This window comes from Asterias rubens, chromosome 17 (genome assembly GCF_902459465.1).
Source record: "Asterias rubens chromosome 17, eAstRub1.3, whole genome shotgun sequence".
NCBI classification, from domain to species: Eukaryota; Metazoa; Echinodermata; class Asteroidea; order Forcipulatida; family Asteriidae; genus Asterias; species Asterias rubens.
The window spans coordinates 9,717,623-9,737,049 of NC_047078.1; the positions used below are offsets into that span (position 1 = coordinate 9,717,623).

At 37.8% G+C, this 19,427-nt stretch overlaps 1 pseudogene; it reads left to right on the forward strand.

The window, feature by feature from the left end:
- The first annotated feature begins 2,527 nt into the window (after positions 1-2,527).
- LOC117301785 lies at positions 2,528-3,340 on the forward strand (annotated as a pseudogene).
- Positions 3,341-19,427: the final 16,087 nt, after the last annotated feature.

Genomic DNA, 19,427 nt, shown 5'->3' on the forward strand with positions numbered 1-19,427 from the left:
CTCCTTGACGAACTGCTCTATGAAAATTCGAGAAATCCTGTAAACTGAGCACCACACTCTTAAGTCATGTAAACTGAACACCATACTCTGAAGTCATGTAAACTAAACACCACCCTCTGAAGTCATGTAAACTGAACACCACACTCTGAAGTCATGCAAACTGAACACCACATTCTAAAGTTCTGTTAACTGAACACACTCCGGACATGAAAATAAGAGCAGATTTCAAATCCCAAGTCACCCTGAAGATGTACAGGGATGGTCTACACAGTGGGATAGATTTAGGTGAGCATACAACTATGATTCAATTGCACTCAACAATTTCTATTGTATATCACAGCAAAATGCTACGCAAAAACTTTCACATAATACTAAAAAATTACTTTGCTATTGTACATGTACTCAATTTTTAGCATTCATTGTCAACATTTGTTTTCATTTCAAATATTTTACTGTGCAAAAATGTTGAATTAAATCCTCATGACTTGAATTGTCCAACAGGATGTTATAGTCCTAAAAAATTGTAACGTATTTTTTTTTGTATTTTTCCCTGTTTGGAGAACAAAATTGGGGGCAGAAAACAATTGCCCCAGTTTTTCTCACCAGAAAACAATTGCCCCAGTTTTTCTCACCAGACATTAAAAGACCAATGTTTCCCCTAATCACAACCGAAAGGAAAACATTCTGAGACCCCTAGCAAGTTGCGATTTTAAGGGCCAAAATAAGGTGAAAAATTAAAACTTTGCAATTTCTAAAAACATGCTGTAACTAATGCCTGTTCTAAAAATAGCATAAGGGTGACATTTATGGAATATTTTGTCAATTATTATTTTGTAGTGATATACAATGTTTTATGTAATAATTTTGCATTTTGGTAGGGTGGAGTTTGGCCTGTATATTTAAGCTAAAAACATGTTTTTCAGACCCCCAACATTAGCCTGAAAGGAACACGTTGCCTTGGATCAGTTGAGTTGGTCTTTGAAAAGCGTTTGGAAACCGTTTGTTATAAAATGCATATGATTAGAAAGATATTTTGAAAGTAGAATACAATGATCCACACAAGTATCACCTGAAACTGCGTGGTTTTCCCGTTTACCTCTTCAATATACATGGTCGGCCATTAATGGGAGTCAAGTTTTTGACTCCCATAAATGGCCGACCGTGTTAGTTCGCAAAGTAAAAGGAAAACCACGCAATTTCGAGGCAAATGTGTGTGGATCATTGTATTCTACTTTCAAAACATCTTTCTAACCATGCCTTTTATAACAAACGTTTATAAACGCTTTTAAAAGACTAACTCGACTGATCCGAGGCAACATGTTCCTTCAAATGGCCAAAAAGACAAAATGAGCTGTTACTATGGCAAAGGGCTGTGAGGATTTAAATTAAAGGGTTGATTCTATTTACTTGCACCCCAAGTCTGTGACACTTGTGTCCTTTGCAGCAAGACACTTAACCAATGCTTCATCATTCGAATGGGACGTGAAGCAATTGGTCCCATGTGTTGTGCAACGCATGTAAAAGAACCCAGTGCACGATCAAAAAGAGAAGGGATTCACCCTGGTGTTTCTGGCTATGGCTGCTTGATGTGCCGGAGTACCTTGTAAACCCTTAGGTGCTGCATAACTGGGTCTCAGAATTCATCACTTCAATAGCCTATCTTTCTGAAAGTTTGTATATATACTCAGCAGCCTTGAGTACCTCGTTTGGTAGATATGTGGGCTATCACTTCAATATTAATATTATTATTATAAGTCCACTCCATCTACACAGTAAACCTACACATATTGTTTTGACCGTGGACACAAGTATCAGTGGAAACGGCACTTAATTATCCAATGACTGCTCACCACTGCCTATGGACAGGCCATTGACTTCAAATGACTGCCTTTTGGCTGCTTATTACAATTAAGCATTGTCAACAACCTGCTTACACTCTGCTAATAAATCTAATGGACTACCTTGTTAAGTAGTTAACTGCTTATACAGACTGCTTAATAAGCAGATTGTTAGGTTACCATTACTGCGTGAAATTAACTTCCAGCTCAGTTGATACTATACAATAGATGTTGTTGTTTACCCACTACTGGGAGTAACACGATGAGTACAATATTAAAAAGGTCATTAAGGTATTTTACTAAGGACTTTGACAATCCAACTTTGAACATCCGTTCTGATAAGGTTGAGGTTGCCCAAGGCTTTCTTCTTGAGGTCGCTGACACATGGTTCGCACGGGCTAATGTGTGGGTGAACTCCTTCAACTTGGTAGTAGACGATATAATCTTTATTCGTCTTAGCAAATAACAGCATTGGGTGGAAGATGTCTCAAGAACTTATCATAAAACATCTCATCATGAAAGTGATGGTAACAACATTGTTCCTGACTTGCTTGATACATTATTGTCATGGTGATTGTCAACAACGAGTCAAATCAAACCTGTATCCAGCAAGCAACAGAGTCCTACTAAATCATGTGTTTAAATGGAAGACTGTACCATCTCCTGTGATCTGTGGGCGAGACTGCTCTATGGATCCACACTGTGCATCATTCAACTATTACACATGTAGCCATGTTTGTCAGTTGAGCAATGCTACACAATCTCAAAGCCCTGATGACTTCATTGAGCTGCAAGGAGTTGCCTACTATGATGGCTACTTGGAAACTCCTTCCCTTTTAGCAACAGGCTCTGAACAGTTTAGTAGTTGTCTGAAGTTATACCAGGCTGGCAGCTGTCAGAGTGGCATCTACACCATCTACCCTGCTGGTCTGACTGAAGGAGTGAAGGTCTACTGTGATATGGAGACAGATGGAGGAGGCTGGATTGTGTTCCAGAGGAGGCAAGATGGATCAGTTGACTTTTACCGTAATTGGGCAGAATACCAATCTGGGTTTGGTGATCTCTCCACTGAGTTCTGGCTCGGTAATGACATCCTACGTGACCTTACTGATTCAGGACAATGGCGATTAAGGGTAGATATGGCTGATTGGGACGGAAATACAGCTTGGGCCAGTTATGATGAGTTTGCTGTATCAGGTGATAAGTACACTCTCCATGTTGGCTACTACGATGGCAACAGTTCCGCAGGTGATTCAATGGCGTATCATAATGATCATTCCTTCAGTACAAAGGATCAGGACAATGATGCTTAGGTTGGTATAGACTGTGCACAACGTGACCACGGAGCATGGTGGTTTAAAGCTTGTAGTCATGCACATCTGAATGCCGGTTACTACCATCATACTCATGCGCACTATGCAAAAGGTTTGCTTTGGGCTAACTGGACTGGTTACTTAAATTCCTTAAAGACCTGTTCTATGAAAATAAGAGAAGTCGTGTAAACAGAAGACCACACTCTTGAAGTTCTGTAAACTGAACACCACGCCCTGAAGCCCTATAAACTGAACACCACACCCTGAAGTCATGTAAACTAACCTACACACTGAAGTCTTGTAAACTACACACCACACTCTAAACGAAGCGGGTATTAAGAAATTAACTGCAGGATTCGATGTATTAATACCCATCTGGATGGCAAATATTACAATCACCAGGCATTCATTTTATGGACATGGAATACAGTAGAGCTCCTAGAGAAGATTTGCAAACTTCTTGCAATAGTAGAACATGAAAATAAGAGAAGATTTCAAATTTCGAGTCACTCGCAAGGTAGACAGGATGTCTTAACAGTGGAATAGGTTTAACACATCAGTAAGCCTGAGACAATCCTTACAAATTGAGACCTTCAACTACTATTAGATGTATGCATTATTCAACGACCAATTAGCTGCTTCAAATAAAAATGCCTTCACTCTAGAACAACCTTAGACTATAATTTATACTAATGGACAAAAATAAATGCAATTCTTGCAATAGTGTAACACCACAGTCTATGCAAACCCTTAGTTTATGCCAGCAATACCTTTTAAGCCATTGGACCCTTTCGGTAAACAGTATTGTCCAAGGCCCACACTTCGTGTATCACAACTTCTATATCAAATAACAAACCTGTGAAAATTTGGGCTTAATCGGTCATCGGAGTCGGGAGAAAATAACGGGAAAACCCACCCTTGTATCCGCGCGTTTCGCCGTGTCATGACATGTGTTTAAAATAAATTTGTAATTCTGTAATTCTCGTTAACGAGAATTGATATTGTTTTACTGTTTTCTCAAAAAGTAAAGCATTTCATGGAATAATATTTCAAGAGAAGTATTTCACCACTACCTTCTGTAAACCCTGTAAGTTATTTGTAAAACTTTTTTTGTTTGTTCTGTACCAAAAGGGTCCAATGGCTTTAATTGGATAGGCTGCACTATCCTTAATTGCATGTAAACAGTGACCAAGTGATTAATAAATGCTTAAAATGAAGTGCGGTCCTCGCTGAGCGAATAAGGCTGTATTTAACTGAAAGTCAGTTAGAGATCACCACCAAGTGAAGATTCATCATGAAAACCTTCATAGCTGTTGTCACAATGGTTGTTTTCATTGTGGAAAGTTGCAAAGGTGATTGCACAAAACGGTTCAGTGAAGACTTCAATAAGGCCCATAATCGTGCGTTTGGAAATCATGTGCTTACGAGGAAGAATGTGTCATCTCCTGTGATCTGTGGGCGAGACTGCTCTATACATCCACACTGTGCATCATTCAACTACTACACGTGTAGCCATGTTTGTCAGTTGAACAATGCTACTCAATCTCAAAGCCCCGATGACTTCAATGAGCTGCAAGGAGTTGCCTACTATGATGACAACTTGGAAACTCCTTCACTTTCAGCACCAGACTCTGAACAGTTTAGTAGTTGTCTGAAGTTATACCAGAATGGTAGCCATAATAACGGCATCTACAACATCTACCCTGCCTGTCAGACTGAATGAGTGAAGGTCTACTGTGATATGGAGAAAGATGGAGGAGGCTGGATCGTGTTGCAGAGGAGACAAGATGGCTCAGTTTACTTTCATCGTAATTGGGCAGAATACCAATCTGGATTTGGTAATCTCTCTACTGAGTTCTGGCTGGGTAATGACATCATACATGACCTTACTACGTCAGGACAATGGCAATTAATGGTAAATATGGCTGATTGGGACGGAACCACAGCTTGGGCCAGTTATGATGAGTTCGCTATATCAGGTGATAAGTACACTCTCCATGTTGGTTCCTATGATGGCAACAGTTCAGCTGGAGATTCAATGGCGTATCATAATGGCCAGTCCTTCAGTACCAAGGATCAGGACAATGATAGTTTTATGTATGGAAAATGTGTAAGGGAAACAGGTAATAGGGGAGGATGGTGGTTTAACTACTGTATGAAATCTAATCTAAATGGCCATTACCACCTTCAGGGTTATGTGGAATGGGAAAGTTTAAAATGGTCGAGCTGGAAAGGTTTAGGGTACTCCCTGAGGATCTGCTCAATGAAAATACGAGAAGTCCTATAAAGTAAACACGACACACTGAAGTCCTGTAAACTGAACACCACACTCGGAAGTCCTGTTAACTGAACACTGCCCAGGTTGTATACTCCCAACGCGCTTATAAGAATTGTTATTGTTATAACTGAACACCACACTCTGAAGTCCTGGCATGTAAACTGGACACCTTTCTGAAGTTCTGTAAACAACACCACACTTTGACGTCCTGTAAACCGAACACCACACTCTAGACCAAGCGGGCACATGGTGAAGTTGACAGTAGGATTCAATGTCTTTATACATCTGATTGGTAAATATTGCTATCATACAGACATTCATTAGGTGTTCGTGCATTTCAGCACGAACACCTATTGTTATTCCTCTGTTTTTTTTTCTTCTCCATCTTCCTTCTTCTTCACCGTCAACTCTTCTCTACAGCATAACTCAAGATTCAAGCCAAACTGAACCTTGAAACTCATCAGACAATTGAACCTCAATACGAAGACGGCACAGTTTTCATTACGTCATGATGACGTCATTAGGTGTCAAATTACAAGGTTTTTAAAGTTGAAAAGGGACCATTTTCGTTTTGCTGTATCTCAACGAATATGAAAGCTATGATGTTCAAAGTTTTCGCATCTGATAGACCACGACTGGGGCAACATTTGAAAAGTTAACGTCAAAATCGTACGACCTTAGCATCCGGGTCGTTACCCTGGGTCGAAGTTCACCTTCGGGTTTTTTTCGTCAAAAAACAACTTTCGAGCTTTTCTACGGAATAACTCAAGATTGAGATTGAATGGAATGTTGAAACTCAACAGATAGTTGAACCTCAGTATCAAGACAACACATACTTAATTACGTCATTATGATGTCATCGAGAATTGAATTACGTTAGATCAAAGTTTAATATTTGTAAAAATCATAACTCAAAAACTATGATTCGGATTTTGACAATCTACACATCATCGGATAGATCATTAAAAGTTGGACAAATGCTTCACAGAACACGTAAAATATTTTTAATAATTCTAGTGCAAAACGAAAGTTGAAAATTTCATAAAATCTTATCGTATTCATGTTTTTAAAACTACTGATCATTTCAACGTAATTTTTGTTTCAGATTGTAAAACAGCAATCCCGCTCAATCTTTTGCACAGAAATAACAAAATTTGGACCTTTACATCAGTCGAAAAGGGACGTCAAAGCACCTGTTGACCCACGCGTTTACCCCATTTTGATCAACAACGCACGCTATGTACGCTATGAAGTGCAAGCGCCGAGTTTTTGGGGGGAATTCCCAAAAGTGCTCTCTTTAGTCCAGCGAAAGAGGGCACTGTAACGTTTTTAGTAACATCGAGCGCTGAGTGAATCGCGGTGAATCGCAATAGTTGAGTAATAATGAACAACGTCTCGCACCAAAACTACAAGTAGTAAGATACATTATACACCTTCAGATAGTCCATCACATAATTATAAAATGTTTACAAGTCATACATCAGCTGAAAGGTTTTAATGAACTAGTCAGGATCTACACAAATGAAATCAGTTTAAACTTGGCTTCTTGTTCAAACCAGAGGTTGAAAATAATTGGTCAAAGAAAAATAATTTCACAACCACACATTTGATTTTTTATATATTGATACGTCATTGGGTAGGTATGTAACAACTTAAGAAACGATACACAACATTGACTATTAAACCTTGACCTCCAGTTAAACAGGAAGATGCAGTTAATTCTTTGAAAAAATACTACTCCAGATAAGGCTTTGAAAAACATTACTAACGCTATAATTTGTGACCTGAAAAAATTGTCTTCCGGTTCAAACCGGATGTTTAAATTTTATATTTGAAAAAAAACATAACATCTGAACCATACATTGGATTTTTTCAATCTATGCATCATCTGAAAGGTCTTAATAGACTTATCAAGTGCTATACAATATGCGACCCTGTTTGACCTTGACTTCCAGTTAAAGTTGGAAATTGATATATAATGTTTGAAAAATAAAAAAATCCTAAACCACATGATTTGATTTTTATCATCTATACGTCAAAAGAAAGAACTCAAAAGACATCACCAACGCTACCAAGTGTGACCTCATTTGACAGTACCTTCCGGTTCAAAACGGAAGTTGAAACTTTATATTTGAAAAAATCATAACTTCTAAACCAAATATTGGATTTTTACAACCAATCCATCATTTAAAAGGTCTTAATAAACTTATCACGCGCTACATAAAAAGTAACCCCTATTTGACCTTTTATCCGATGCAAACCGGAAGTTGGTGTTTAATTTGTAAAAAAAATCATAACTCCTTAACCAGTCATTGGATTGATGAGGTAAAATGTTGTCACCAATTCATTCACTCACTCACCACGAACACCTTGTTTTTGTAGTAAACAAAAACTGTACATGTACCTCTAGTTATATATTATAGATGGATATGAAATACAACGGAGCTACTGTAGAGGATTTACACACTGCTTGAAAAAGTAGAACATGAAAACAAGAGAAGATTTCAAACCGCAAGTTACCCAGAAGATGTACAGGTATGTCTACACAGAGGCATAGATTTAAGTGAGCATACAACTACGGTTTAATTGCACTCAACAAGTTCCCTTGTTTAGCACACAATGCTACGCAGAATATATCAGTTCATACTTGATGTGTTTGCTCCTTAATATTAGCAAAAGTGTGCACCCAGTTTATTTATTTTACTGTGCTAAAATGTTTAAACTTTCATTCCTTGAAATACAAAGTCCTACAAATACAGCGTAACTACAAGTCTAGTCAATTTGTTCATATAAATAAATGTGCACAGGAGAGCAACTATATGAAACTATGTAAATCCTTGCTCGATGAATTGGAAGTAAAAAGTGTTGTTTTTTTTGCTAATAAACAAATTGACAGTTTTACGCAAGATGTCATTTACCATGACATAGAATTTGAAAATTGCAACGAGATACTTGCTTTAGTAGGGTTTACATATTTAAGTTTTATATATTTCTTGGGTGAAATAAAATCTTTGAAACTTAAAATTGTAAATCAAGAATATTAATTAGATGATTGGGATTACAAGATTGTTGTTTTGATATTTTATCAAAACAAAATAAAGTTTTAGGCAAGAAGTCACTTAATTGTTGATGGAAGTTGGTAAACAAACTCATTATTTTCAGAAATTGTTTGATGAGTTTTTGTGCGATTTAATAGGTTTAAATTTTGCATTATTAAGGATAAAGCATGTTATGTCGGGTACTTGTGTTTTGCAAAGTGCACTTTCCTGATTCCTGTGAGTACCCAAAGCCATGATGTAGGCTTCAAAATGCCTCTAGCTACCAGGCAATCCCTGTGGTCTCAGTGGTACACAACCTAAGACATCTACTCAGCAATATAACAAAGGGACAAAACGCTGAAAAATCGAGGGGACAAAATCAGTTGGATTTTTTGTGGTGATTTTGATTTAGTTTAAAAGTATCAAACAATTTACTAATTTATAGACCGAAACGCCGTTTAGGTTCTTAGATATAATGCTAAGATGGTGGAGGACAAAAATTCCAAGAACCTGGAATATTGCAATACCAGTGCTCAGGCTTTTTGCGTTTCCACGAAGTGCCAACAACTCTAACATACAATTCTTTTATTTTGTATTAATTGGTTGATTGTTAAAAAACACATATAAGAGAAGATTTCAAATTTCGAGTCACTCGCAAAGTATACAGTAGAGAGAAGAGGGAGATTTAAACGATGATTTCAACGTTTAATTCTTTAGTTTCTGTTACCAATTTAACAAGTATGTTTTATTCTCACTTGACATTTGAAAACTGTATCTAATTTTACAACATGGAATTTTGATGATTTTAAAATAATTTTACCGGATGTATATTGTGTGTTACTTAAATATTACGGATGAGGATTACAACAGAATGGTGTTTGGATATTTTTTTTACACACAAGAAGGTTTTAGGCAAGCAAACATTTCACAGTGTCATCAATTTTCTTTTCTTAAAAATAATTTTGTGTTAGAATAGTTACAAGATGCCACATCTTAAATTAAAAAAAAAGAAAAAAAAAATGAAATGGATAGAGAGATTAAAGCAAAGTTGTAAGCTTTTTTTAGATTTTTAAAGCAACGTTTTCAGCTTTTTTAGGTGTTAGTTTGTAGCACCAATTTAAAAAGTAAAACAGTTTTATTCTCACTTTGCATTTGAAAACTGTATCTAATTCTACAAAAGGGAATTTTTATTATTTTATCGTTTACCCATATAATATTTTTAACTTGAGTGTGCTACTTTAATATTACGGATGAGGATTACAACAGATTGGTGTTTGGATAACTATTTCAACACATGTGAAGGTTTTACGCAAGAACATTTAATAATGTCATCAAGGGATACCATTTTCTTTTCTTCTTCAAAAAAAAAATATATATATTGTACTAGAATATTTACAAGATGTAATATTATAAATCTGTTTACCCATAATATTTTTAACTTGAGTGTGCTACTTTAATATTACGGATGAGGATTACAACAGATTGGTGTTTGGATAACTGTTTCAACACATGTGAAGGTTTTAGGCAAGAACATTTAATAATGTCATCAAGGGATACCATTTTCGTTTCTTCTTAAAAAAAAAAAATACATTGTACTAGAATATTTACAAGATGTAATATTATAAATCTGTTTACCCATAATATTTTTAACTTGAGTGTGCTACTTTAATATTACGGATGAGGATTACAACAGATTGGTGTTTGGATAACTGTTTCAACACATGAGAAGGTTTTAGGCAAGAACATTTAATAATGTCATCAAGGGATACCATTTTCTTTTCTTCTTCATTTTCTTTCATTTTCTTTTCTTCTTACAACAGATTGGTGGTTGGATAACTGTTTCAACACATGTGAAGGTTTTAGGCAAGAACATTTAATAATGTCATCAAGGGATACCATTTTCTTTTCTTCTTCTTCTTCAAAAAAAAAAATACATTGTACTAGAATATTAACAAGATGTAATATTATAAATCTGAATTGATGTTCATGGATTGAATCAAAGAAGCTTTGAAGAATGGTAATTCATGCATCAGTGTAATGAAAAGCCAGAGTTTTAATGACCTACAGACACTACTGAAATGCTTCATTGTCAATCATGAGATATGACAATTGTTACAAGATAGAACAAGCTTCTGGACGCTGGTCAATTTCACCATCAACAAACATTGATATTATCTATGAGAATGTTTTCACAAAGTTTTACGACTGACAATAAGAATGAGGTGGAAGCTCAACCACTGTAGTGTTATTGAACAAGCTTAGACACACATGAATTGCTTCTCTTCATCCAGGTGAACAAATGGGAATCTGTACAAGGTGATATGTTTGTTTGACTTTTTGCTGGTTGCAATCAGTCAGGGATTGTTTAAGAATGGCTTAAAATCAGTGAAAGTTAGTAATAATTTTATAGATCAATGTTAATAGCTTTTATAAAAAAAAGTCACATCTCTTGTACTTTCATTCACAAGTCCTACAACTCCTGAACAAAATCAATTTCAAGAAATTTAGAGTTTGTAAAATAAATTGTTGGTGTTCGGGAGCAGACGTACAAAAAGTATTGTAAATATCACTTGTCACAATTGAACACTAGCAATCAAAATTGTTAGCTTCATGTCTCATATTTTTTCTGTCAATTTAAATCTTTGAAAAGTGCACCTTTAAGGAAGGTTTAAACAATTGTGCATTTTGATTTAGGACTGTTAAGGCAGGTTTATAATGTAACACATAATCATTTGATATTAATTAAATATGAGTCAGCTTCGCATGAATTAATGGTTATCCAGCTATAAAGACCCTGGACACTATTGGTAATTGTCAAAGACCAGTCTTCTCACTTGGTGTATCTATACACAGGCATGCAACTGCCCGATGAAAAAAAAAGAGGAAACTTTTCGAGACCCACAATGGTACCCTAAAAAGTGTTGAGCTTTTTTATGCTCTTAGGATCAATCTTAGCATGTATGACAAAGACAAAGTGAAGTGTTTTATACAACTAAAATAACATGGAAAAACACCTTGCCTATGTATGCACCGTAATTCTAAGGTGGCAAAGCATCGGGAGTTGATTAAGTTGAGGAAAACTAACTATTGTTTCCCAGGTAGTTATGAAATTTGCATAAAATTATTATTCCCCCCCCCCCCAAAAAAAAAAAAAAAAAAAAATCAGATTTTTTTTTTTTTTTGGGGGGGGAATAATAATTTTATGCAAATTTCATAACTACCTGGGAAACAATAGTTAGTTTTCCTCAACTTAATCAACTCCAGATGCTTTGCCGCCTTACAATGTTCGGTGAGAGCCACTTGTTCCCGCTTGCCGTCTTGCACATCACACAATATGCCATTCCTGGCTTGTCCACTTTCCGGACGGTTTCGGAGAGCAGTTTACCGTCTACGTCTTATTTTTCCAACCAGAACCACTTCCAGGTATTTTTTACTCTTTTATCTATGGCTTTAATTTGGCCAGGTACCACTCGGTCCCGCTCTAAAATATCTTTTCTTTTGGATGTCATTTTGACGGACGTTTGAAGATGCGACTGTTTCGTAGCGCAATGTGAGACTCGCACACAGCAGCAGTACACATGTACGTTTGGTAACTAACTCGCACACACATACATACATGTACAATACGTGTATACTATTGCAAAATAGCGGGACCAGACGAAGACATGACCTTAGACTCATTTCAAGGCTGTATAATAACTTGGTTTAGCACACAACTCGCCTGCGCCACGGGGTGCGTTTCACTGTTCCAGATTTTTCGACCGTACACACGGCTATTAATGACCGCACGCAGTGTGTAAACGTATGCAATGCTTGCTGTGGGCTTTAGATTGACCATGCAGTAGAATGGATTGCGTGCCGCAGCAGAGGCCAGACCATGCGTTACTATGCATTGTTGTAAATTGTCTTAAGATCGCGCTAACCGCGGAATGTTTTTCTTAGCGCTAATCAGTTTTTTAAAAACGCGGAATTCCGCGGAAACGCGGAAGAGTTGCATGCCTGTATACATGTGACCATTCTTTCAAGAACAAATAACAACATGTTTTTATTGCAGTTTTTATGTAAAAGTAAATGAATAAATATAAATATGTGAGGTTTGTGGAGACACCATGCTAGATCCCTTGCAGCAATGCGAAGACTCCCCCTGTCCCCAGCTGTGCCGCCATGATGCTGCAGCGAAAAACACTATTTATTTTTACATGCGGTGCCGTGACACACACAGTACTCGGCATGCACAAACACACGCCGCACGTACACACATAGTACATGTTTGGTTTAGATGTACATGTTTATGTATATGTACATACTCATGTACAGCACATGCATGCAACGAAAGGAGTTGAGAAGTCTCGATCGATTGCGTCTCGGTGGGGCACCATGCTTGTGTTGACCCTTGTCAAACATTTTCAAAAACACTTTCCTCATTTATATTAATGTATTTTTAAGTCATAAAAACAAAATTGCAAAAAATAACTTTTCAGAAATTGCAATGCTTGACCCCCAACTTTATCTGCAAATAAACGGAGTGACAAAATTTCTGAAAACACCCCTGCACTCCTTTTTCGACGAGCCCAAGTACGTCACAGAACCGCGCAAAAAAAGTAATCACGCAAGTTCAAAATTCCAATGCGCAATGTTGGAAATGTGCACATTCTCGCAGGTAAAATGTTTTAATTTTCGTAGGCACGTCTTCAATTTGCGCAAGTGTTGCAAGCACACTTCTAGAATATATAAACACAACAACTGAATTTGTCGAGAAGGTCCTGGTGCGTGTGGTGTGTGTGTGTGTGTGTGTGTGGACGGACGAAATCGAAAGAGGAAAGCCTAATTTATTTGCAGAATGTACGCCATCCTCCACAAAACATAAACAAACAAAAACAAAGTACTCCATCTTAATCGAGCTGTTTATTTACACGTTTGTTTGGAAGACACTCATTGAGGCAAGGTGTACAAGGTTCTGAATTTAGTGCCAGCCTATTCATTTGATTTCATTTGCATTTTGTTTTCTTTAAGGCACTCAATGGCTAGGGCACTTTTGGTAATTTACTTGAAATAATAGTACGCATAAAAACTTAGGTGCTAACGAGCAATTTAAAGCTGTTGATAGTATGAAGTACATTGTACATGTAACATAGTTTTTAAGAAAGAGGTAATTTCACACTCAAACATTAAAAGACTTCAGGCCTGAAGCCTTTAATAAGGCATTTGAAAGCGACATTTCAACGGTTAGGCCTACAGTATGTACCAAATTTGATCAGCTTTTGAATTGAAATTTTCACAGCTTATTTATAAATATTTAAATACAGAAATAGGCATTTAAACACAATAAAACGGCTCCGAACACTATTTGAAGGTTAGCTTTCCCTTCAGTCATTACATGTACTAGTGGGCGGTCTACAAATAATATTCTGACTTATTTCAGCAAAAACTCTCCAAGCAGGTCACATTTCCGCTGTGAGTAAAAACATGAATTGCACAGCGTACAAAAAGTAAAGGGGGAATAATCCCAAGTCCGTACCCTTGATCTGGCATAGTGACTTTGCAAGGGGAAGGTATTTCCGGATAGGTCAGGTGAGACTGCAAAGGGATCCCAAAAATATAAGTAGGGCTACATGTAGATGAAGGTTTACGTGGGATGGTACATTGCATCTGTTCAAGGAAGTAATTAATATAAAATCTCAGTATTTGTACCGCCATTTTGAATTACTTAATTCTGATGGAACAAGAAGTTGCTACATGTACACGGTCAGATGTTTCAGATCGGTAGTAGGCCTGTCTAAAGTTCAAGATTAGATGACGGAATGGTGTACATTAAGCCTTACTAGAAAAGACTTGTTGGTCTTTATTAAGGGTGCACAACATTAGTAAGATTCATGTAGAAATATCAATCTTGCACAGATTTTCACATAACTGAATGTAGGGTCCGTTTAGAAAATCTTGTAAAAAACATAGGGATTTATTTTTTTCTTCTCAATATTTTTTCGACAAAACCAACCGACCAACCAACCCAAGTTTGATTTTAAAAATAGAGAGCAACTATTTCATAAACCCACTCTCAAGAACAAGGTTATGTCTCAGGCTTCCAGAATGAAACTTTGTAATTGAAACAGAAAAAGACTTTAATTTTTGTCATCTAAGCATCAGGCACCTAAATCGTCTCTTGAAACAATTAGGTTGAAGGACTGGAATTACACGGCGGCCACAGATTCCCCGAGGGCCTTTGTTGCCCTCGTCTTTGCCTTGATGTCCCATCAAATCTTTTCCATAGACTTTGAGATTTTCCAATTGAAGTACAGTGCCCTCTGCAAAATGTCGTTTTAAAGAGAAATTTCCATTCCTGCAATGGACAACCCATGGACGCATCATCATTGAGAGAACAGGAACAACATCATTGGATTACGTAATGGTCAATTTCCAACCTTGACCTACATGTACATTTACATGTATGTAGGCATACATTGTAATGTAAGTCTCACATAGGCCGTGTCCGAAACGGCGACTTCGGCTACAGCTACGGCTAGATCGCGCGCGTCTGCCTATTCTTTAACACTGGTAGACGCGCTGATCTAGACGTAGCTGTAGCCGAAGTCGCCGTTTCGGACACGGCCCTATTTTACGTTTTTGAATTGTACTATCATAGTATCAAAGAAAAGAAACGTCCTGCTTTTAACTACTACACAGGTATTCATGTAATAACACATTGGCTTGGACTACTACTTTAACTTATAGGATCGTAATTTACTGTACTAGTGCGGAGTCACTTCTTGAATTGGTCTCGACGTTTCGACTAGCTTGCTCTAGTCATTGTCAGGAGACTGAAGAGATAAGAGAGAACTGGGCTTATTTATAGGGGTTCAGAGGATCCAGTGTGGGTCAATCAGCACTCTGATGGTTCTTTGGCTGACGAGCTCAGGGTTTTAAAACAACCATAACAACAACAACACCAGAAACAAAATAAATTTACCCAATTCACCTGACGTCATATAGAATAATCTTGCCGCCATGGGCAATGTGACGGTGCCTTATTCAGTGAAGTGCGCATTTTTAGACGACGCGGCGTTTACAGGTAAACATAACTGCCAACCAAAATGGTGAGCATACGACAGTCGCCGCGTGCGACGTGCGTGCAAGGGGTCAATACTGTGGAGCAAAAAAACTCTGTGACGAGACCAAACAAAGGCTGATGCACACTGCAGGTAGCAACAACCAAGGATAGAGGAAACCATCAGCAAGTAGTTTGCAAGTTGAAACATCAAAGATTCATTTGGTGTGACAAAACAGTCCTTAATTTATTTAGTTGTATGGTCACTTGCAACAGTGTTGCCACTACGTACACGTAGTGGGCAAACATTATAACAATATTTGTCACTACAACAGCGCTAGTTTCAAGTTGTCACACTTTGCAATCAACATAAATTAGAAAATGATCTGATCTTAATAATTGTACCACAATCGAAAATAAAAAACAAACTGAACTTACCCGTTTTCACAACAAACAGCAGAACCCAGAGTCGCACGAACACTGGTAGTCCAAACATCGACGCCATTTTGAACATTGCTCCCCCGTCTTGTTTTTTCGAGGAAAGGATTTTATTGTGAACTTCCCATACTGGATGTAACCACAGAGAGCAAAAATGGCGGTACCCAAAGTATTCGGAGGTTACCCCGTACCATCCTAACGATGTCTTCCTGCAGGGGTCTCGCAGGGTTGAACCGAGGCATGAGTCAGTTGGAAAAACGACGGCTGTTGTCTGGCTCGGAGACGACGATTGCTGAAACTGCAAATTATATTATTAGGTTAGGAGTTTAATTGTTTTCATTTCATGCTACCTAAGCTTGTTGATTAATCACTCCTATTTTTACCTCACTTTTGTTGGTGTCCATCCATCACACCCACCTTTGCATTTTTTGACCTAGGAGATTAGGGGGTCCACTCTTCCTGCAACTAAGGTGTTATTTTTAGTTGTTTCCTGTTTATCTTCTTTTGGTTCAATGTTAAAGGAACATTACAGAATTGGTTTTTGCTAACAAAACAGTTGCTGTCAGTGTAAACACTTCATGTAATCCACCATGTTAACTGACAAATCTGTAGAAGTTTGAGATCGACCGACCATCTGGGTAACAAGAAAATAGCAAAAAACCCATTACCATTTCGCATGACATCGATTTATAACAAAAATGATTTTAAAATGCTCACAGAGCAATAACCTTTGAATGGAAAATTAGTGTTATTTATTTCTCATTTAATGAAACATTTCGAACAGAAATACTCTAAGGGATGTTTTCTACAATCATCATCAGACATTAGACCGTGTAAGCTTTATGATATAAATCTGTGATCTTAGACATTTTCTTTCTTTCTTACCAATTCTGTAATATTCCTTTAATGGGGAAATACTGACGTAACTTTTTTTTGGGTGCAACTTCTCGGCTATCCCATTTGTGTAAAAGGACAACTCAAAGCACATCCTATAATTAACAATGTTGATGACTGTACACTAGTTCTGTTCCATGATTCACTGTCATTTTGGCTGAAAAAAAAATTAAGGGTTTAACCGCAAGGAAGATCTGACTCGCTGTTTGAGAACCTGGACTCGAAACTGTGACGTCCAAAGATCAAAGTCATGAACCACGACACGACACCTCATCTCCCGTCAACAATTGACCTAACCCAGACGTTGGGCTCGACTAATATAGCACAACATCTTGGGCTGCCCTGAGGCACTCATATACATCCATCCTGTCTTTTGTATTGTACTTTTATTCGGCAGGGGGAGGGGTGAGTAGAATATGTGAGGGTCAGGTCTGATACTTCACTAATGCAATGAAGAAAGCCTTGGTGCCCTTGAAAATGCTGTCAGTAGTAATTTGCAACTTCCTTTTATAGGGTGCCCTTTACTAGAAATGCCTCGATGCCCTTGCCCTTTAAAAATCGAAGCAAAGGCCTACAGGCCTGGAGGGTCTGTTCAGAACTCATTCACCATACATGCTGAAAGGGTCCTCCTAGGCAAGGGAATTTAATTCCTGACTCCATCAGGCTAATTTTTTGGCAGAAATTCAAGTGCGCAATGAGTAGATCATCTCGTAGGATCCCAGGCCTAGGCAAGACTCACTTAGACACCTGTTGCACCAGTGCAATCAATGCCGCCAATTCGCACAGTAAATTGGTACCATAAACTGATGCATTTTTTTAAGCCACTGTGTTGTCTCGTCCTGGTAGGAAGTCAGTGTCACTGCACCAACGTCCTGAGTATAAAGCTTCTTTAAAGCTTACAAAAACTTTTTTTTAATTTTGATTTAAGGTTGAAATCCCAATATACAAAAAATGTATAACATAACAGTGGTGCAGTGGATACCCTGGACTCTGCGCGTTGTGTACAACAGAGGAGTCCAAGTTCCAACCTGGGCTACAAATCATGGTTGTCTTGTCAAATTTCTAACTCTCAGCCAGTTACTGCATAGCCGCATCTCCCTCCATTTACACTAGCGTTTACACTTGATCCAGAAAGGTGAATTGAGAGTCGGCATTTTTTTACACTTGCAGATCAAGATTCAGTGTCACGCTTACACCAGTCCTTAATCCGGCTCCGATCACACTTTCGAATGAGATGTTTATTGGCAGTGACGTCACAGCTCCTTGGAAAGAAGAGCTCAAGGGTCACGATTTCAGCCTGTCATATTTTTCCCAAGGTACATGTTCATGTATCATCAACAAAGATTAACGACGGAGCAATCTGTAATTATTGGCGAAAAAGAAAAGTAATGTGAAGATTCTTGTACTCGGCCCGGAGCGTCGAGTAAATCAGTCTGGTACCAATTCATTTGTAGCAATTGATCGTACATGTTATTTATAATGTTGTTGAGGGAACCAGGCAAAACCTAGTTTTCACACCAAAATCTTTGTACAGGGGCTCGAACATGTGTACAACTACTCAAACGAGCTAGTTGTCAAGATTGTTGAGATATTATGAAAAGTTCAGTCTCGAAAGTCATTTGATTTACTCCCAAAACGTGTAAATGTTTCAGACAACAATGACAATGGAGGTAGAATAGATCAGCAACTTTTACCTGTACATGTAGCAATATGTATTTTAGAGACGCTGAATCAAACAAAACGTTTCACACATGCACAGTCTGCAGTCCATGTGCTTTGTGCATGACATCAGAACAACAGAGACGCTCACAAAATAATATTTGGCGAACAGAAAAGCGCGCCATTCAGAGCGAAACCGGAAATGGCCACCTCGAATTGCCGTGTCTAATCCACCTAGTTGCATTTACACTTGTATTTGAAACCACATTGCTGGACATTAATCCACCAGTTGCCGGATTCAAACCTCCTCGAAAGGTGGATTGAAATTGCCAGATATGGATCTGACCCGGCATTTTTCGTAAATCCTTATTGCCGGATTCAATCTGGGTCTGATCCGGCTCAAAATCTAGTGTAAACAAGGTCAATACATGGATGTCAATAATCAGCATGCATTGTAGACCCAGAACATGGCAACTGGGCTGTGGCAATTGGGCAGTGGTGCTGCACTCTCTCAGTTCATTTTTTTATGAAATGTTGACACTAGCGGGCGTACAAAACTACTATGTCGATGATGTCAACGTTTCCAAAAAAAGAAGTACATGCCAGTCCAGTTACCGGGTCACTGAGATCATGGTGATGGTGGATACAATTTATTTATAATTCAATTCAAAGAGAAAGCAATGCCAATGGGTTGTTGTTAATTATGACACCGTCATACATCTTCAAGAAGAGCCTGTGACGGAGCTTTGTCTGTAGGGAAAAATGTCTGTATCCTGACACCACTTTCTGTTTTAATTGATGAAATGGAAAAAAAATTACACAATTCTAATTTTTTTTTTTTGAAGTTACGTGATAAAGTACCTTACAAAGTCAAAGAACACATGGAATGGTTACGGTATGGACATAGTTAGATTTAGGGCTTAGGCC